Raw genomic sequence first — 22,850 nt, forward strand, 5'->3', positions numbered from 1 at the left:
TTTCTGGAATTTTCAAAGCTGTTTAAAGGCACAGTCAACTTAGTGTATGTAAACTTCTGACCCAATGGAATTGTGATACAGTGAATTATAAGTGAAATAATCTGTCTATGAACAATTGTTGGAAAAATTACTTGTGGCATGCACAAAGTAGATGTCCTAAGCGACTTGCCAAAACTATAGTTTGTTAACAAGAAATTTGTGGAGCGGTTGAAAAACGAGTTTTAATGACTTCAACCTAAGTCTATGTAAACTTCCGACTTGAACTTTATATGAAAGGCCATACAAGAGCAACTTTTTTTATAAGATCTGAATTCCTGATAGGGAATAAAATGATGCCCATGACTTATCACTGTTAAACTTATCAGACTTTCAAAGCCCCAAAATAAATGGAGACACACTGCTATCTAAGTTTGAACGCAGCATAGCAGTAACATTCCAATATTACAGGCATTGTAATCTTAGCTCTCTTTTCATCATGGTTTATTGCAGGATCTGATAGGCAAGTCTTGACCTTCAACTGCATGACGACGTCTCAAACCTGCAGGGATTAGACTAAAGAGTAGAATATTTTGAAGATACAGTGCATTGATTGATATGGATAGGTTTCTTACTTACACGTTTCATTTCACCCTGCAAAAATTATATTTTCCCTAGTGTGACTTGTTATAATCATAGCATTCTACTAGAGTTGAACTGCAGTGGTTGTCTTTCTATTTACACTGTTGTGCAATTATCAACTATCAAAACATATATGACCAGTAGTGGTGCATGGGTAAAATGACTGAGGAAGCCAAGCCAAGCCAGTAAAAGGCTGTGACAACAAAAAGGCAACAGTCACACACTGGCGGAATAAATTCAACTACACAGCAAATATTACACGTAACAAACAGTTATATCACCTGCAGCATGGTCAAGCAACTGAATGTTTTCGACAGTTTACTGATTTAGAACCACGGAGTTACCCAAAGTCAGCACAAAGACAACACGAGCACTGCCTCTGCCATTTCAGCGCTATTTCAACTTAAACATAAACAAATTAACAAGGCTATATATGTTTAGTGTAGTACATTGAAAACAAACTGAGAGATTCCAAAAACGATTTAGTCCAATCAATGTTGCTAAATATCATGTGGCTGCCCATGGTACTGATTTCTGTCTGTGTGTGCTTGTGCACGCAATTAAAACTTTTTTTTTTGACTGACCCTACTTGTAGACTAGTTGATCATCAATGCGATCCTCCTCTCTTTCATTTTTGCAAAATGGTCTGTGGCACTTCCATTCAGTATACTTTTAGTTTTTGTTGTCATAGGCTACCTAGCTAAAATGCTTGCTAGCCTAACTTCCTGGCATGGGCAACAATGGACCAGCTAAGTTAGCTAGCTACTTAATGTTAGCCTACTGCGCTACATCTAGGCTAAATATTGAACTTCAATCGTCTCAGGCCAGTGGCACAACATGTTCATTTATGGTTTGATCAGAATCGCCGTTACAATCATTGGCCTGTCCAGAGAATTTAGTCAAAACCACAAATCCAAATGCCAATCTCCATCCATAGCTTAGGGCATCAACAGGGCATCAACACAAGCAGACCAGAAACAGACAAATGTTTCTGAAAATGATGTTTTGCTTATGAAGTTATTTGATTGGTCTGAAACCAAATCCAAACTGGCCTCCCTTGGGGGGCGTTTTGATGCACCAGGACAACTCACAGTTGAACTCAGCTCAACCCTGATTGGCTAATTATGTTATATTTTTTCATCAACGGAGGCCAAACACTTGCTGGCATCAATCAATCAAATGCTGGCATCAATCAATTTCCCTTACTCAAATTGTTTCTCTAGTGAGATTCAGCCACTTGTGAGTTGATGGAAAATTATGAAAGAGAGATGAAAGGCAAATAATTTTATTATTTTTGAATTTTTATTGGTCAAATATTTTAAGCCTGGCTTCCCTTGGTATCCATGAATACATACCACTGTATAATATATGATAGTTATTGAATATGTTTTAAGGAAAAATCTTGGATAAAGGAGTGAGATGTTTTACATCTCCATAATGTTAAAAGTAAAGCACACACACACACACTACATGTTCATATTTTGAAATGTAAACTCAGCGAAAAAAGAAACATCCCTTTTTCAGGACACTGCCTTTCAAAGATAATTTGTAAAAATCCAAATAACTTCATAGATCTTCATTGTAAAGGGTTTAAACACTGTTTCCCATGCATGCTCAATGAACCATAACAAGAAACAATTAATGAACATGCACCTGTGGAAGGGTCGTTAAGGCACTAACAGCTTACAGACGGTAGGCAATTAAGGTCACAGTTATGAAAACTTAGGACACTAAAGAGGCCTTTCAACTGACTCTGAAAAACACCAAAAGAAAGATTCCCAGGGTCTCTGCTCATCTGCCTGAACGTGCCTTAGGCATGCTGCAAGGAGGCATGAGGACTAAAATGTAGCTAGGGCAATAAATTGCAATGTCCGTACTGTGAGACATCTAAGACAGCACTACAGGGAGACAGGACAGACAGCTGATCGTTCTCGCAGTGGCAGACCACGTGTAACAACACCTGCAAAGGATCGGTACATCCAAAGATCACACCTACGGGACAGGTACAGGATGGCAACAACAACTGCCCAAATTACACCAGGAACGCACAATCCCTCCATCAGTGCTCAGACTGTCCGCAATAGGCTGAGAGAGGCTGGACTGAGGGCTTGTTGGCCTGTTGTAAGGAACGTCCTCACCAGACATCACCGGCAACAACGTCGCCTATGGGCCCAAACCCACCGTCACTGGACCAGACAGGACAGGCAAAAAGTGCTCTTCACTGACGAGTCGCAGTTTTGTCTCACAGGGGTGATGGCCAGATTCGCATTTATCATCGAAGGAATGAGCGTTACACCGAGGCCTGTACTCTGGAGCGGGATCGATTTGGAGGTGGAGGGTCCGTCATGGTCTTAGACGGTGTGTCACAGCATCATCAGACTGAGCTGTTGTCAATGCAGGCAATCTCAATGCTGTGTGTTAAAGGGAAGACATCCTCCTCCCTCATGTGGTACCCTTCCTGCAAGCTCATCCAGACATGCCCCTCCAGCATGAGAATGCCACCAGCCATACTGCTCATTCTGTGCTGATTTCCTGCAAGACAGGAATGTCAGTGTTCTGCCATGGCCAGCGAAGAGCCCAGATCTCAATCCCATTGAGCACGTCTAGGACCTGTTGGATCGGAGGGTGAGGGCTATTCCCCCCAGAAATGTCCGGGAACTTGCAGGTGCCTTGGTGGAAGTGTGCGGTAACATCTCACAGCAAGAACAGGCAAATCTGATGCAGTCCATGAGGAGATGCATTGCAGTACTTAATGCAGCTGGTGGCCACACCAGATAGTGACTGTTACTTTTGATTTTTAACCCCCCTTTGTTCAGGGACACATTATTCCATTTCTGTTAGTCACATGTCTGTGGAACTTGTTCAGTTTTTCTCTTAGTTGTTGAATCTTGTTTTGTTCATACAAATATTTACACATGGTTTGCTGAAAATAAACGCAGTTGACAGTGAGAGGACCTTTTTTTTTTGCTGAGTTTATGTTCATTTTAAAGTATTTTGTAATGTCTTTTTCATTATGTGTCAGACCCCAATAAGACTAGCTGTCAGATAATTGTGATCCTAATAAAATAAAATACGAAAATGTGTTTTGTGTAAATCATGGACAAGAAAGGACACAGACAAGTAAATCTGATTTGGGGACTTTTTCAAGTGCCATCCAAAGACAAGTGGTCACCACTCAAAAGCCTGATTGCTTCCATTTTTAAATAAAGGTTCTACTGAAGACTAGATCCTCTGAAAGTAACTTTACATACGTAAGGTTACCTGTGAGTGCCATGGAACCTGTGTATGAGAAGTAGCAAAATCCAAAGAAGAAAAACAATGCAAGCTCAAAGGCACCATTTGGAGAGAGAAGCGACCCACACTAGCCATCAGTAAGGGTTGGGGTTAGTGTGAGTTTGGAATGCTGATGGTACCCTTCTTGTCTCTGAAGTGCTTCCTAAGGTCAGGAACCTGCCTGACACAATACGCTCATAATCAATGTGTGTGTGTGTGTGTGTGTGTGTGTGTGTGGTGTGTGTGTGTGTGTGTGTGTGTGTGTGTGTGTGTGTGTGTGTGTGTGTGTGTGTGTGTGTGTGTGTGTGTGTGTGTGTGTGTGTGTGTGTGTGTGTGTGTGTGTGTGTGCATGTTGTTACCTCAGCACTCTTCCTGCAGAACACTGATGGGCCTGGCACAAACAGAAAAGGAGGGTAGGAAACTCCTAGTGCCAGGAACGTTTTGTGTTTTGGCCCCTCTTTCTACCTCCACATCTCACTTGTTTAAAGCATTAGCATTATTTGCCCAAACTGAATTTTTTGTCTGTAAAGTGTCTGAAGAAAGATGGACAACACAACTGGTTCTGAAAAACAGCACTGCATTTCCTGCTGGTCAGTGGCAAGTCATCATTAGTTGATACTCAAGTCAAATCAAAATCGGATTGTATTTATCACAGCTTCATTAACAACAGATGAAATGATTACTTATGTGTAATTTTCCAACAATGCTAAGTTAAAGATACAAAAATTATTTAAAAAAATGATATAAATAGTGACATGAGGAATAAATAGTGAATAATGAATAATAACGAGCAAAATTTGCTATTGCCGTACCAAGCGATGATGCAGCCAGTCAAGGTGCTCTCAATGGTGTAGCTGTATAACTTTTTAATGATCTCAGGGCCCATGCCAAATATTTTCAGCCTCCTGAGGGGAAGAGGCGCTGTCGTGCCCTCTTCACATCTGTGTGGGTGTGTGTGGACATGTTAATTCCTTAATGATGTGGACACCGAGGAACTTGAAGCTCTCGACGCGTTCCACTACAGCCCCATCAATGTGGATAGGGGAGTGCTCGCCCTTCCGCGTTTCCTGTAGTCCATGATCAGCTTCTTTGCCTTGATGACATCGAGGGAGAGGTTGTTGTCCTTTAACACAGGCTTCCTTCTTTTCAATTTGTCATACAAGCCAGTAATGTGGGTGGACTAAATGTTGTTGATCCCTTTGTATTTTCAAGTATTGTGGTGGCAACATCCTGTTATGGTAATGCTTGTCACCGGCAGGGACTGGGGATTTTGTTAGGATCAAACAAAATATTAAAGGACCAAAGCCCAGATAAAAGTTACAGGAAAAGCCGCCTCAGTCTTCTGAAAACCTAACCCTGGGATAGAGTTTAATTTTTCTGCGGGACAGTACATTTTTTGTTTATAACAAAGACACCAGAATGGCTTTCCAGGAGGTGTTGACTTAAATCTACTTAACAAATCAGAAACAAGGTTTGAATATTGATGTCCATCAATGATTTCCAACCAAATTTACTGAGTTTGAGCAATTTTGACAAAAACAATGGAATATACAGGTAACTGCTAAAATAATGGAAACACTTGAGTAAATGAGGGATACAAAGTATATCAAAAGCAGGAGCTAATCAAGCAATTAACATGCTCAGGGTCTTGTATAAAAATGCTCAGTTGTTCATTACTTCGGCTTCCATGGCTAAAAGAAGAGATCACAGTGACTTGGAAAGTTGGGTCTCAAAGGAGCATAGGGGGTTTAAAGTGTGTGTGTGTGTGATGGTAGCGGAGTGAACAGACCGTGACTTGGGTGGCTGAGGTCCTTGATGATCTTCTTGGCCTTCCTTTGACACCAAGGATATCATAAAGGACCTCAGCCACCCGAGTCACGGTCTGTTCACTCCGCTACCATCTAGTAGACAGAAACAGGACAGGTGCATCAAGGCTGGGACTGAAAGACTGAAAAACAGCTTCTATCTTCAGGCCATCAGACTGTTGAACAGCCATCACGCCATCCCCTGAAGTAAGAGACAAAGATAGACTCACTCATGACGTCTGTTTAGTTTTGATTAGTTTTTTATGAAATAAGTCATGATTTTTGATTTAGGTTTCAAATATTTGTTGTATTATTTGTGGGGTTGTATGCTGTAACAGCCCAGAATAAAACAATTAATAAGCCCACAATGGTAGTAACTGCCCATTATTGTACTTGTTATCACTTATTAACCATCATTTATTTATATTGCTTTACTTTAATGAAATATTTCAGTTGTGTATATTACTTTGTTTTTATTTAATTACTTAAAGTCATCATCTCATTTCTGCTCAGGCGGCAGCAGCCAGTCAGACAAAAATATAAACGCACAATGTAAAGTGTTGGTCCCATGTTTCATGAGCTGAAATAAAATATCCCAGAAATGTTCCATACGCACAAAAAGCATATTTCGCAAAAATGTTGTGCACAAATTTGTTTACATCCCTGTTAGTGAGCATTTCTCATTTGCCAAGATAATCCCTCCACCTGACAGGTGCAGCATATCAAAAAGCTGATCATTACACAGCTGCACCTTGTGCTGGGTACAATTTAACCTCTATGGGCTAGGTGGGACGCAGGCGTCCCCCCCGTGGTGCACTCCATCAACAGCAGGTGCATTTCAAGAGCGGCAAATTTGAATCCAAATAAATGTCAAAATTCAAATTTTTCAAACATACAACTATTTTACACCCTTTGAAAGATAAACATCTCCTTAATCTAACCACGTTTTACGATTTCAAAAAGGTTTTACGGCGAAAGCATAAATTTAGAGTATGTTAGGACAGTACATTTACAAGAGTTGTGTGTAATGTTTTGTCAATTCAAAGACAGGGCCACCAAAACCATAAAACCAGCTAAAATGATGCACTAACCTTTTACAATCTCCATCAGATGACACTCCTAGGACATTATGTTAGACAATGCATGCATTTTTAGTTCTATCAAGTTCATATTTATATCCAAAAACAGCGTTTTACTATGGCATTGATGTTGAGGAAATCGTTTCCCTCCAATAACCGGCAGTCAAGTCAGCATCACAAATTAAAGAATTAAAATTAGAAAACATTGGTAAAATATTATATTGTCATTTAAAGAATTATAGATTTACATCTCTTGAACGCAATCAACTTGCCAGATTTAAACATAACCTTACTGGGAAATCACACTTTGCAATAATCTGAGCACTGCGCCCAGAAAAATACGCGTTGCGATACAGACTAGTCGTCATGTTGGGGAGATCTAAAATCGAAAATACTATGTAAATAATCCATTACCTTTGATTCTCTTCATCAGATGTCACTTCCAGGTATCATAGGTCCATAACGAATGTAGTTTTGTTCAAAAAAGCTCATCATTTATGTCCAAAAATCTCCGTCTTGTTAGCACATGATCTAAGCCCGCCGGACTTCACTTCATGAACGAGGGGAAAAAATATATTTACGTTCGTTCAAACATGTCAAACGTTGTATAGCATAAATCATTAGGGCCTTTTTTAACCAGAACATGAATAATATTCAAGGTGGACGAATGCATACTCTTTTATAACGTATTGGAACGAGGGTACCCAACATGAACTCGCGCGCCAGGTGTCTAATGGGCCATCATCGTTCCATGGCTCTTGTTCGGTCAGATCTCCCTCCAGAAGACTCAAAACACTTTGTAAAGGCTGGTGACATCTAGTGGAAGCAATAGGAAGTGCCAAAATATTCCTCAGCCCCTGTGTTTTTCAATGGCATAGGTTTAAAGGTAATACAACACATCAGGTATCCACTTCCTGTCAGAAAATGTCTCAGGGTTTTGCCTGCCAAATGAGTTCTGTTATACTCACAGACACCATTCAAACAGTTTTAGAAACTTTAGAGTGTTTTCTATCCATATATAATAAGTATATGCATATTCTAGTTACTGGGTAGGATTAGTTAGCAGATTAAATCGGGTAAAAAAAAATTATCCAGCCGTGCAAATACTGCCCCCTAGCCCTAACAGGATAAGTCAACTCTAAAATGTGCAGTTTTGTCACACAACACAATGCCAAAGATGTCTCAAGTTTTGAGGGAGTGTACAATTGGCATGCTGACTGCAAGAATGTCCACCAGAGCTGTTGCCAGAGAATTTAATGTTATTGTGAGGACAGACGCTGGGAAACGAGAAGCAAGTACAGGGAGTGAATATTTAATAAATAACTAATATGAAACAAAACAAGGACAGCGTCTGGACAGGGGCAACGAAACGACATTAATGCTGACACAGGGATGAAACTGAGGAATAGATAGATATAGGGGAGGCAATCAATAAGTGATAGAGTCTAGGTGAGTCCAATGAAGTGCTGATGCGCATAACGAGAAGGGGAGCTGGAGCAGGTGTGACAGTTAATTTCTTTACTATAAGCCGCCTCCAACGACGTTTTGGAGAATTTGGCAGTACGTCCAACCGGCCTTACAACCACAGACCATGTGTAACCACGCCAGCCCAGGACCTCCACATCCGGCTTCTTCACCTGTGGGACCATCAAAGTGGAGAGCTGAAGAAACTGTGGGATTGCGCAACTGAAGAATTTCTGCACAAACTGTCAGAAATCGTCTTAGGCAAGCTCATCAGCAGTTCCGCATTGTAAAAGACTTCAATGGGCAAATGCTCACCTTTGATGGCCACTGCATGCTGGAGAAGTGTGCTCTTCACGGATGAATCACGGTTTCAACTATACCGTTCTGTGGGTGAGCAGTTTGCTGATGTCAACATTGTTAACAGAGTGCCCCATGGTGAAGGTGGGGTTATGGTATGGGCAGGCATTAGCTACGGACAATAAACACAATTACAGTTTATCAATTAAAATTTGAATCCACAGAGATACTTGGCAAGATCCTGAGGCCCATTGTCGTGCCGTTTTTCCGCCGCCGTCACCTCATGTTTCAGCATGATAATGCATTGCCCCATGTTGCAAGGATCTGTACACAATTCCTGGAAGCTGAAAATGTCCCAATGATTCCATGGCCTGCATACATGTCACCCATTGAGCACTGGGATGCTCTGGATTGATGTGTATGACAGCATGTTTCAGTTCCCGCCAATATCCTGCAACTTCGCACAGCGATGGAACAGGAGTGGGACAACATTCCACAGGCCACAATCAACAGCCTGATCAACTATGTGAGGTGAACAGCGCTGCATGGGGCAAATGGTGGTCACACCAGATAATAACTGGTTTCTGATCCACGCCCCTACCTTTTTTTAAGGTATCTGTGACCAACAGATGCATTCTCAGTCATGTGAAATCCATAGATTATGTCCTAATGAATTCGTTTCAATTGATTGATTGTGTTATATGAACTGTAAAATATGTTAAATTGTTGCATGTTGCGTTAATATTTTTGTTCAGTGTAGCTAGACTAATAGTAGCCAACAGATCCGACCTGCTTGATTAAAGCTGCACTTGGGTCGGACAGGCTTCCTGTGTAGAACCTCTTAAGGATCCAACCCTTTTTTCAATTTTTGCCTAAAATGACATACCCAAATCTAACTGCCTTTTATTATTGGGCGAAATCCTCCCTGATTGCAGTTCCTAGGGCTTCCACTAGATGTCAACAGTCTTGAGAAAGAGTTTCAGGCAGTTTTTTTTTATGAGGGAGAAGTTGTAGTTTTTGTAAGTGGCTCCCATTTTGGCTGTAGTGTTTCCGTTGCCAAGCGCATGGCCGAGAGAGCGCGTTCTTTTTGTTTATCTCCGGTAAAGACAATAGCAATTCTCCATCTTAAATTTGATAGATTATTTATGTATTAGGGTACCTAAGGTTTGATTATAAATGTTGTTTGACTTGTTTGGATAAGTTTATTAGTAACGTTTGGGATTCATTTTGTATGCATTTTGATGGAGGGAAATCGGTGGATTATTGACTGAAGCTCGCCAGCTAAACTGAGTTTTTATGGATATAAAGAAGGACTTTATCGAACAAAAGGACCATTTGTAATGTAACTGGGAACTTTTGGAGTGCCAACAGAAGAAGATCTTCAAAGGTAAGGCATATATTATATCGCTATTTCTGACTTTCGTGTCGCAACTGCCTGGTTGAAACCTGGGTTTCATGTTTTTGTATGCGGGGTGCTGTCCTCAGGTAATCGCATGGTTTGCTTTCGCCGTAAAGCCTTTTTGAAATCTGACACTGCTGCATGATTAACAAAAAGATAAGCTTTATTTTGATGTTTTACACTTGTATTTATAAGAATGTTAAATATTTATATTTCTGTCGTTTGCATTTGGCGCTCCGCAATTTCACTGGATGTTGTCAAATCGATCCCACTAAAGGGATTTGATCCCTAAGAAGTTTAACATGATGCCTTCTAATTGCAGTCGCTGTACTCATAATATACAGGAGAACGATTGCCTTATGGCAAGGATAGCTGTGCTGCAAGCCCAGCTTCAGACGCAAGGGTAATTTAAGTGTAGGAAAGGATGAAACAGCGTCTGTGCCACCAGTAAGTACAGATAGTAGTATAAATCCCCTCGTCCCCGCAGCCGGACAATTTTCTCATGGCTTCTGGAAGGAAGTGCTGTAGGAATGCTCAACCGGTGTCGCTCATTCAGCCGACAGAAACTTTCAACCGGTTCTCCCCATTAACCTGTTATGGATAGGGGGCAATACTTTCACGGCCGGATAAAAAACGTACCCGATTTAATCTGTTTATTACTCCTGCCCAGAAATTAGAATATGCATATAATTGTTTGATTTGGATAGAAAACACCCTAAAGTTTCTAAAACTGTTTGAATGGTGTCTGTGAGTATAACAGAACTCAAATGGCAGGCCAAAACCTGAGAAGATTCCAAACAGGAAGTGCCCTCTCTGACCATTTCTTGGCCTTCTATACCATCTTTATCGAAAAAAGAGGATCTCTGCTGTAACGTGACACTTTCTAAGGCTCCCATAGGCTCTCAGAAGGCGCCAGAACGTTGAATGATGACTTTGCAGTCCATGGTTGAAACACAGTAGCGCATTTGGATAGTGGTCGATCTGAGAACAATGAGACGGGTGCACGCGTGCATATGAAGAGTCCATTTTACATTTTCAGTCTTTGAACGAAAACAACGGCTCCCGGTCGGAATATTATCGCTATTTTACGAGAAAAATCGCATAAAAAATGATTTTAAACAGCGTTTGACATGCTTCGAAGTACGGTAATGGAATATTTTGATATTTTTTGGCACGATACGCGCGGGCACGTCACCCTTCGTTACCCTTCGGATAGTGTCTTGAACGCACGAACAAAACGCCGCTATTTGGATATAACTATGGATTATTTGGAACCAAACCAACATTTGTTGTTGAAGTAGAAGTCCTGGGAGTGCATTCTGACGAAGAACAGCAAAGGTAATCCAATTTTTGTTATAGTAAATCTGAGTTTGGTGAGTACCAAACTTGGTGGGTGTCAAAATAGCTAGCCTGTGATGGCCGGGCTATCTACTCAGAATATTGCAAAATGTGCTTTCACTGAAAATCTATTTTAAAATCGGACACCGCGATTGCATAAAGGAGTTCTGTATCTATAATTCTTAAAATAATTGTTATGTTTTTTTGTGAACGTTTATCGTGAGTAATTTAGTAAATTCACCGGAAGTGTTCGGTGGGAATGCTAGTCACATGCTAGTCACATGCTAATGTAAAAAGCTGTTTTTTTTTATAAAAATACACTTGATTGAACAAAACATGCATGTATTGTATAACATAATGTCCTAGGAGTGTCATCTGATGAAGATCATCAAAGGTTAGTGCTGCATTTAGCTGTGGTTTTGGTTTTTGTGACATTATATGCTAGCTTGAAAAATGGGTGATTATTTCTGGCTGACATAATCTAATGTTTTGCTTTCGTTGTAAAGCCTTTTTGAAATTGGACAGTGTGGTTAGATTAATGAGAGTCTTGTCTTTAAAATGGTGTAAAATAGTCATATGTTTGAGAAATTGAAGTAATAGCATTTCTAAGGTATTTGAATATCGCGCCACGGGATTCCACTGGCTGTTGGCTAGTGGAATATGTTTGAAAAATTGACGTTTTTCGGATTTTCGAGGAGTTTGTATTTCGCGCCACGCCCTATCATTGGATATTGGAGTGGTGTTCCGCTAGCGGAACGTCTAGATGTAAGAAGTTAAGCAGCAAGTCGGAGTCAGAGACCGAGCCTTCTCTGGTCTCTACTCCTCCCGTTACGGGGTCTGAGACGCCGAAGCCTCCCACCATTAGCTCTGACAAATTGAAAACCCTAGTCAGTATAAGACTTAAAACGAATCATCCAGTGATCATACACTGTTTACCAGGAGGCAGGGCTAATGTTAAGGCTAATCTGAAGATGGTGCTGGCTAAAGCTAAAACTGGCACATGTAGAGAGTATAGGGATATTCTTATCCACGTCGGCACCAACAATGTTAGGATGAAACAGTCAGAGGTTACCAAGCACAACATAGCTTCAGCGTGTAAATCAGCTAGAAAGATGTGTCGGCATCGAGTAATTGTCTCTGGCCCCCTCCCATTTAGGTGGAGTGATGAGCTCTACAGCAGAGTCTCACAACTCAATCGCTGGTTGAAAACTGTTTTCTGCCCCTCCCAAAAGATAGCATTTGTAGATAATTGTCCCTCTTTCTCACCCACAAACAGGACCAAGCCTGGCCTGTTGAGGAGTGACGGACTCCATCCTAGCTGGAGGGGTGCTCTCATCTTATCAACGAACATAGACAGGGCTCTAACTCCCTTAGCTCCACAATGAGATAGAGTGCAGGCCAGGCAGCAGGCTGTTCGCCAGCCTGCCAGCTTAGTGGAGTCTGCCACTAACACAGTCAGTGTAGTCAGTGCATCTTCCCCATTGAGACGGTGTCTGTGCCTCGACCTAAGTTGGGCAAAAATAAACATGGCGGTGTTCGCCTTAGCAATCTCACTGGAATAAAGACCTCCTCCATTCCTGCCATTATTGAAAGAGATTGTGATACCTGACATCTCAAAATAGGGCTACTTAATGTTAGATCTCTCACTTCCAAGGCAGTTATAGTCAATGAACTAATCACTGATCCTAATCTTGATGTGATTGGCCTGACTGAAACTTAAACCTGATGAATTTACTGTGTTAAATGAGGCCTCACCTCCTGGTTACACTAGTGACCATATCCCCCGCGCATCCCGCAAATGCGGAGGTGTTGCTAACATTTACGATAGCAAATGTCAATTTACAACAAAAAAAATGACATTTTCTCTTTTGAGCTTCTAGTCATGAAATCTATGCAGCATACTCAATCACTTTTTATAGCTACTGTTTCCAGGCCTCATGGGCCATATACAGCGATCCGCACTGAGTTCCCTGAATTCCTATCGGACCTTGTAGTCATGGCAGATAATATTCACATTTTTGGTGACTTTAATATTCACATGGAAAAGTCCACAGATCCACTCCAAAAGGCTTTCGGAGCCATCATCGACTTTTGTCCAACATGTCTCCGGACCTACTCAATGCCACAGTCATACTCTGGACCTAGTTTTGTCCAGTGGAATAAATGTTGTGGATCTTAATGTTTTTCCTCATAATCCTGAACTATCGGATCACCATTTTATTACGTTTGCAACAGCAACAAATAATCTGCTCAGACCCCAACCAAGGATCATCAAAAGTCATTCTATAAATTCTCGGACAACCCAAAGATTCCTAGATGCCCTTCCAGACACCCTCCACCTACCCAAGGACGTCAAAGTACAAACATCAGTTAACCTGTCTGGGCTAGGGGGCAGTATTTTCACGGCCGGATGAAAAACGTACATAAATTAAACAGGTTACTACTCTGGCCCAGAAACTAGAATATGCATATTATTAGTATATTTGGATAGAAAACACTCTGAAGTTTCTAAAACTGTTTGAATGGTGTCTGTGAGTATAACATAGCTCATATGGCAGGCAAAAACCTGATAAAAATCCAAGCAGGAAGTGGAAAGTCTGAGAATTGTAGTTCTTCTTTTGAGTCCCTTTCGGAACTACAGTGTCTGTGGGGTGACGTTGCACTTCCTAAGACTTCCATTGGCTGTCAACAGCCTTCAGAAAGTGGTTTGAGCATTCTCCTGTCACTGGGCAGAGTATAGGAGCTCAGTTACTGAGAGGTCTGCCTGGCAACAAAGGGATCGGATATGCGCGGTCACACGAGCGCGCCATTCCTTCTTTTTATTCTTGAATGAATATTCTATTGTCCGGTTGGAATATTATCGCAATTTTACGTTAAAAATACCATAATGATTGATTTTAACCTCTATGGGCTAGGCGGGACGTAATCGTCCCACCTACGTATCAGCCAGTGTAATCCAGTGGCGCGATTTTCAAATACCTTAAAAATCCTATTACTTCAATTTCTCAAACATATGACTATTTTACAGCTATTTAAAGACAAGACTCTCGTTAATCTAACCACACTGTCCGATTTCAAAAAGGCTTTACAACGAAAGCAAAACATTAGATTATGTCAGCAGAGTACCCAGCCAGAAATAATCAGACACCCATTTTTCAAGCTAGCATATAATGTCACAAAAACCCAGAAGACAGCTAAATGCAGCACTAACCTTTGATGATCTTCATCAGATGACAACCCTAGGACATTATGTTATACAATACATGCATGTTTTGTTCAATCAAATTCATATTTATAATAAAAAACCTGTTTACATCAGCATGTGACGTTCAGAACTCGCATAACCCCCGCAAACTTCCGGGGAATTTACTTACAATTTACTAAATTACTCACGATAAACGTTCACAAAAAGCATAACAATTATTTTAAGAATTATAGATACAGAACTCCTCTATGCACTCGATATGTCTGATTTTAAAATAGCTTTTTGGTGAAAGCACATTTTGCAATATTCTAAGTACATAGCCCAGCCATCACGGGCTAGCTATTTAGCCTTCACCAAAATCAGACTTACTATAACAAAAATGTTATTACCTTTGTTGTCTTCATCAGAATGCACTCCCAGGACGTCTACTTCAATAACAAATGTTGGTTTGGTCCCAAATAATCCATCGTTATATCCGAATAGCGGCGTTTTGTTCGTGCGTTCCAGACACTATCCGAAATGGTAAATCAGGGTCGTGCGCATGGCGCAATTCGTGACAAAAAAATTCTAAATATTCCATTACCGTACTTCGAAGCATGTCAACCGCTGTTTAAAATCAATTTTTATGCAATTTATCTCGTAAAAAAGCGATAATATTCCGACCGGGAATCTCCTTTTCGGTAAACAGAGGAAAAATCACAAAGACGGGGGGGGCCAGTGCACGCGCTAAAGCCCACAGTCCCTTGATCGGCCACTTGAGAAAGGCGATAATGTGTTTCAGCCTGGGGCTGGAATGACGACATTCAGGTTTTTCCCGGGCTCTGAGAGCCTATTGGAGCCGTGGGAAGTGTCACGTTACCGCAGAGATCCTTTGTAATGGAATGAGATGTCAAAGAAAGACAATAAATGGTCAGACAGGCCACTTCCTGTAAAGGAATCTCTCAGGTTTTGACCTGCCATTTGAGTTCTGTTATACTCACAGACACCATTCAAACAGTTTTAGAAACTTTGGAGTGTTTTCTATCCAAAGCCAATAATTATATGCATATTGTAGTTACTGGGCAGGAGTAGTAACCAGATTAAATCGGGTACGTTTTTTATCCAGCCGTGTCAATACTGCCCCCTAGCCCTAACAGGTTAAACAGCGTTTGACATGCTTCTAAGTACGGTAATGGAACATTTAGACTTTTCATCTCTGGTTCCGCGCTCGTGCGTTATGCCTTTGGATAAGTGATCTGTACGCACAAACAAAATGGAGGTATTTGTACATAAATATGGATTATTTGGAACAAAAACAAAATTTCTTGTGGAAGTAGCAGTCCTGGGAGTGCATTCTGACGAAGATCAGCAAAGGTAAGAGAATATTTCTAATACTAATTCTGAGTTTAGTTTGCCCCGAACTTGGCGGGTGTCTGTATAGCTCTCTGTGATGGCTGAGCTATGTACTCAGAATATTGAAAAATGTGCTTTCTCCGTAAAGCTATTTTAAAATCTGACAAAGCGGTTGCATCCAGGAGTAGTCTATCTATAATTCTTTAAATAATTGTTGTACATTTTGTCAATGTTTATGAGTATTTTTGTAAATTGATGTGCACATTGGTGGGAATACATTTTCTGAACATCACGCGCCAATGTAAAATGCTGTTTTTGGATATAAATAAGAACTTTATTGAACAAAACATACATGTATTGTGTAACATAATGTCCTAGGAGTGTCATCTGATGAAGATCGTCAAAGGTTAGTGCTTCATTTAGCTGTGTTTTGGTTTTTATTGACACTTGTCCTTGCTTGGAAAATGGCTGAGTGATTATTTTTGTCTATGTACTATCCTAACATAATCTAATGTTTTGCTTTTGCTGTCAAGCCTTTTTGAAATCGAACAATGTTGTTACATAAAGGAGAAGTGTATCTTTAAAATGGTGTAAAATAGTTGTATGTTTGAGAAAGTTGAATTATGAAATTTTGTTGTTTTTGAATTTGCCGCCCTGATATTTCACTGGCTGTGTCCCGCAAGTGGGACGCTAGTGTCCCACGTAGCCCATAAAAGTGAACCTCTTGACGGTCGCCTAGGATAGGGGGCGCTACAGCGATTTTTGAAAAAAAATAGTGCCCATTTTAAACGGCCTCCTACTCAAACTCAGAAGCTAGGATATGCATATAATTAACCTCTCTGGTTAATCCATATATAATAAGTATATGCATGTCCTAGCTTCTGAGTTTGATTAGTAGGCCGTTGAAAATGGGAACGAATTTTTTTCAAAATGCGCTGTGGCGCCCCCTATCCTAGGGTATCCTCAAGAGGTTATTACTTGTGGATAGAAAACACCCTAAAGTTTCTAAAACTGTTTGAATGGTGTCTGTGAGTATAACAGAACTCATATGGCAGTCAAAACCCCGAGACCGATCGTAACAGGATGTGGAATTCTGAATTGCGGACTCAACTTCATCACTTTGCCTATAAATCACACCGTGAGCAATGGTTCATTGAGCACTTCCTATTGCTTCCACTAGATGTCCCCAGTCTTTACAAAGTGGTTTGAGTCTCCTACTGTGAAAACTGACTGAATGAGACGCTGTGGAAAGTTTGCACATGAGGAGGGCCATCACCATTATGACGCCGGCGCCCCTGGCTACCCTCCCCTTTCGAAACGTTTAGAAAGACAATGCAATCGCCCCCCTTGAATCTTATTGGAGCTCTGGTTGAAAAAGGCCCTAAAGATTTATGTTATACAACGTTTGACATGTTTGAACGAACCTAAAAAAAAAAGAAAAAGCATTTTATTGAAAGAGGAGTCCCGCGGCCGACGGAGCTTTTGGTGCAGCCTTCAGAACGTGCTAACAAGAACAAGCTATTGGGACGTAAAGGATTAACTTTTTCGAACTAAAATACATTTGTTTTGGACCTGGGATGCCTGGAAGTGCTTTCTGATGAAGATAATCAAAGGTAAGGGATTATTGACAATAGTATACAAGAGTAGATTTGATATGCGATTGTTCCAAGATGGCGCTGACCTGTAACGGTAGCCTATTTTTCTGAGTATCGCATCCCCTTTTATCGCAAAGTGTGATTACCCAGTAAAGTTATTTTTAAATCTGGCATTGCAGGTGCTTTCAAGAGATGCTAATCTATAAATCTTAGAATGACAATATTACATTTAAAAAATGTTTTCGAATAGTAATTTTGTAAATTGTAGCGCTGTTTCACCGGACGCATTTGAGGGAAAATAGTTAGTCAACGTTACGCGCCGATGTAAAATGCTGTTTTTATCTATAAATATGAACTTTATCGAACAAAAGAATGCATGTATTGTGTAACATGATGTCCTTGGAGTGTCATCTGATGAAGATTGTCAAAGGTTAGTGATACATTTAGCTGTTTTTTGGTTATTTGTGATGCATGTGGTTGGTCGGAAAATGGCTATGTGGCTACTTTTACGATATACTCCTCTAACATAATCTAATGTTATGCTTTTGCTGTAAAGCCTTTTTGAAATTGGACAACGTGGTTCGATTCAGGAGAGGTGTATCTATAAAACGATATAACATAGTCCTATATTTGAAAAAAAAAAAAAAATGTTGTTATGCTAATGGCGATAGGATTTTTCGCTGGATGTCCGTCCCGCATACGGGACAGAGCCCGACCAGGGGTTAACCACCTAACTGAGGAACTCAATTTAACCTTGTGCAATACCCTAGATGCAGTCGCACCCCTAAAAACAAAACATATTTGTCATAAGAAACTAGCTCCCTGGTATACAGAAAATACCCAAGCTCTGACGCAAGCTTCCAGAAAATTGGAACGGAAATGGCGCCACACCAAACTGGAAGTCTTCTGGCTAGCTTGGAATAACAGTAGCGTGCAGTATCATAGAGCCCTCACTGCTGCTCGATCATCCTATTTTTCCAACATAATTGAGGAAAATAAGAACAATCCAAAATGTGTTTTGATACTGTCGCAAAGCTAACTAAAAAGCAGCATTCACCAAGAGAGGATGGCTTACACTTCATCAGTGATAAATTCATGAACTTCTTTGAGGAAAAGATCATGATCATTAGAAAGCAAATTACGGACTCCTCTTTAAATCTGCGCATTCCTCCAAAGCTCAGTTGTCCTGAGTCTGCACAGGGAAACCGAGGATCAAGGGAAACACTCAAGATTTTTAGTACTATATCTCTTGACACATTGATGAAAATAATGATGGCCTCTAAACCTTCAAGCTGCATACTGGACCCTATTCCAACTAAACTACTGAAAGAACTGCTTCCTGTGCTTGGCCCTCCTATGTTGAACATAATAAACGGCTCTCTATCCACCGGATGTATAAGTCCCTTAAAGTGGCAGTAATAAACCCTCTCTTGAAAAAGCCAAACCTTGACCCAGAAAATATAAAAAACTATCGGCCTATATTGAATCACCCATTCCTCTCCAAAATGTTTGAAAAAGCTGGTGTGCAGCAACTCACTGCCTTCCTGAAGACAAACAATGTATACGAAATGTTTCAGTCTGGTTTTAGGCCCATCATAGCACTGAGACTGCACTTGTGAAACTGGTGAATTACCTTTAATGGCATCAGACCGAGGCTCTGCATCTGTCCTCGTGCTGCTTTTGATACAATCGATCACCACATTCTTTTGGAGAGATTGGAAACCCAAATTGGTCTACAATGACAAGTTCTGGCCTGGTTTAGATCGAATCTGTCGGAAAGATATCAGTTTGTCTCTGTGGATGGTTTGTCCTCTGACAAATCAACTGTAAATTTCGATGTTCCTCAAGGTTCCGTTTTAGGACCATTATAATTGTCACTATATATTTTACCTCTTGGTGATGTCATTTGGAAACATAATGTTAACTTTCACTGCTGTGACGCACAGCTGTTCATTTAGATGAAACATGGTGGTGAAGCCCCAAAATTGCCCTCCCTGGAAGCCTGTGTTTCAGACATAAGGAACTGGATGGCGGCAAATGTTCTACTTTTAAACTCGGACAAAACAGAGATGCTTGTTCTATGTCCCAAGAAACAAAGAGATCTTCTGTTGAATCTGGCAATTAATCCTGATGGTTGAATAGTCATCCAAAAATAAAACTGTGAAGGACCTCGGCGTTTTGATTTCAAGGTTTTACTGCTAACCTACAAAGCATTACACGGGCTTGCTCCTACCTATCTTTCCGATTTGGTCCTGCCGTACATACCTACACGTATGCTACGTTCACAAGACGCAGGCCTCATTACTGTCCCTAGAATTTCTAAGCAAACAGCTGGAGGTAGGGCTTTCTCCTATAGAGCTCCATTTTAATGGAATGGTCTGCCTATCCATGTGAGAGACGCAGACTTGGTCTCAACCTTTAAGTCTTTATTGAAGACTCATCTCTTCAGTAGGTCCTATGATTGAGTGTAGTCTGGCCCAAGAGTGTGAAGGTAAACGGAAAGGCACTGGAGCAACGAACTGCCCTTGCTGTCTCTACTTGGCCGGTTCTCCTCTCTCCACTGGGATTCTTTGCCTCTAACCCTATTACAGGGGCTGAGTCACTGGCTTACTGGTGCTCTTCCATGCCGTCCCTAGGAGGGGTGCGTCACTTGAGTGGGTTGAGTCACTGACGTGGTCTTCCTGTCTGGGTTGGCGCCTCCCCTTGGGTTGTGCTGTGGTGGAGATCTTTGTGGGCTATACTCGGCCTCGTCTCCGGATGGTAAGTTGGTGGTTGAAGATATCCCTCTAGTGGTGTGGGGGCTGTGCTTTGGCAAAGTAGGTGAGGTTATATCCTGCTTGTTTGGCCCTGTCCGGGGGTATCGTCGGACGGGGCCACAGTGTCTCCCGACCCCTCCTGTCTCAGGCTCTAGTCTTTATGTTGCAGTAGTTTATGTGTCGGGGGGCTAGGGTCAGTCTGTTATATCTGGAGTATTTCTTCTGCCTTATCCGGTGTCCTGTGTGAATTTAAGTATGCTCTCTCTAATTCTCTCTCTCTCATTTCTCTCTTTCTTTCGCTCTTTCTCTCTTTCTTTTTCTCTCTTTCATAAGATCTGAGCCCTAGGACCATGCCTCAGGACAACCTGGCCTGATGACTCCTTGCTGTCCCCAGTCCACCTGGTCGTGCTGCTGCTCCAGTTTCAACTGTTCTGCCTGCGGCTATGGAACCCTGACCTGTTCACCGGACGTGCAACCTGTCCCAGACGTGCTGTTTTCAACTGTCTAGAGAAAGCAGGAGCGGTACACATACTCTGAATGATCGGCTATGAAAAGCCAACTGACATTTACTCCTGAGGTGCTGACCTGGTGGACCCTCGACAACCACTGTGATTATTATTATTTGACCCTGCTGCTCATCTATGAACATTTGAACATCTTGGCCATGTTTTGTTATTATCTCCACCCGGCACAGCCAGAAGAGGACTGGCCACCCCTCATAGCCTGGTTCCTCTCTAGGATTCTTCCTAGGTTCTGGCCTTTCTAGGGAGTTTTTTCCTAGCCACCATGCTTCTACACCTGCATTACTTGATGTTTGGGGTTTTAGGCTGGGTTTCTGTACAGCACTTTGTGACATCAGCTGATGTAAGAAGGGCTTTATAAATACATTTCATTGAAATTTGATTGATTGATACCATTTGAAAAGAAACACTTTGAAGTTTGTGGAAATGTGAAGTTAATGTAGGAAAATATAACACATTAGATCTGGTAAAAGATAATACAAAGAAAAAAACATTTTTTTTTCTTTTTTTTGTACCATCTTTGTAATGGAAAGGTATTATTCCAGTCCAGGCAAAATTTTTAATTCTGGCCACTAGATTGCAGCAGTGTATGTGCAAAGCTTTAGACTGATCCAATGAACCATTGCATGTCTGTTCAAAATTATGTATCAAGACTGCCCAAATGTGCCTAATGGGTTTATTAATACATTTTCAAGTTCATAATTGTGCAATTTCATCAAACAATAGCATGGTATTCTCTCACTGTAATAGGTACTGTAAATTGGACAGTGCAGTTAGATTAACAGGAATATAATTTTTCTGCCCATATCAGATATGGCTATGTCCTGGGATTCTTTTGTTTGTTACTTACAACCTCATGCTAATCACATTAGCCCACGTTAGCTCAACCGTCCCGCGGGGGGACAACGATCCCGTAGCGGTTAAGACACTGCGGAGCCGGCGTGCGATATGGCTCGGAAAACGTACCTCAATCCAGGGATGATAAATGTGTTGTAATACAAATTGTCCCATTATCCCAACTGTTACAGCGAGAAGACTGAATGACTGCTTTTAGGTTAACAGTCGTTCAATCTTCTCGATGTAACAGTTTGGAGAATGGACAATTCGGAGTACAATGAATTTCTCATTGGATTGAGGTACATTTTTTTTGCCATATCTCGCACCTGCTCTGTGGTTAATCTACACAGGAAGCATGTCCAACCCTAATGCAGCTGTAAGCAAGCGTGTCAGATCTGCTAGCTAGGCTAGTAGCTATGCTGAAGAACTATCTGAGGAAATCATTTTAGTAGTTCTTCAAAGTAGATAAGGCACACGTTCAAGACTGCTTATTACCAACTATCAATTGGTTAGAGCTAATTCACAAACTGTCTCTATCCCTCTCGTTGTGGTGTTGATTCCTCTCTCCTGAGGACTGTGTATCCGCCTCTTTCCAGGCCGGTAAGAACAGGCTCAATGTATTATGGTCATTGTAGTTAATTACCCTTTTTTCTGCACTGAACGAGGTTGAGTATATAGAGCTACAGACTAAAATGAAGACCAGCAACAAGCACTTCTGTCCCCAAGTCCCTTGTTATCCACCTTCCCCTCCAGGCTCTTCTGAATGCAGACAGAGGTCTTCGATAACCATCGCTCTCCGCCTAATCTGTAATGAATTGCGCCGGATCTCGTATCAGGAATCCCATTATGAATGGCCTGACGGTGTGATTGGTAGCCGTCTGCAGCTGGGAGCAAGGATCTCATAATAGTCCATAGGGGTAAGGGCTGGTTGGAAAATCCCCCCAGATATAACCTGTGTGCTTACTGGATTAACTTTCTTCTTTTTTTATCAAAATCTAATAATGGTCAATCCTTTTCATATTGTTTTATGGTGGCTTTTGGCCCTAGAGAGTGGATCACAACAATGTAATCTCCACCTTGGGAGCTCAATAAGACAAAATAACATTTGTGATAAAGAAAAAAAAAATGTGTCCATAACCTTATGACCCAAGGGTTAGCAGCTCACCATGTTTGGGCAAACAGCATGCCTATACAGCAAACTATACAGCAGTATTACAGGAAATTCCACCCAAAAACTCTCTTTTGGTATTTGTATCATTAGTCCATCGTATTTTTAGACATATTCCCAAAATGTTTTGCTTGTCATTGCTCGTCAGCAATCACGTTTTCAA

Source organism: Salmo salar, chromosome 11, assembly GCF_965601325.2.
Source record: "Salmo salar chromosome 11, fSalSal1, whole genome shotgun sequence".
NCBI classification, from domain to species: domain Eukaryota; kingdom Metazoa; phylum Chordata; class Actinopteri; order Salmoniformes; family Salmonidae; genus Salmo; species Salmo salar.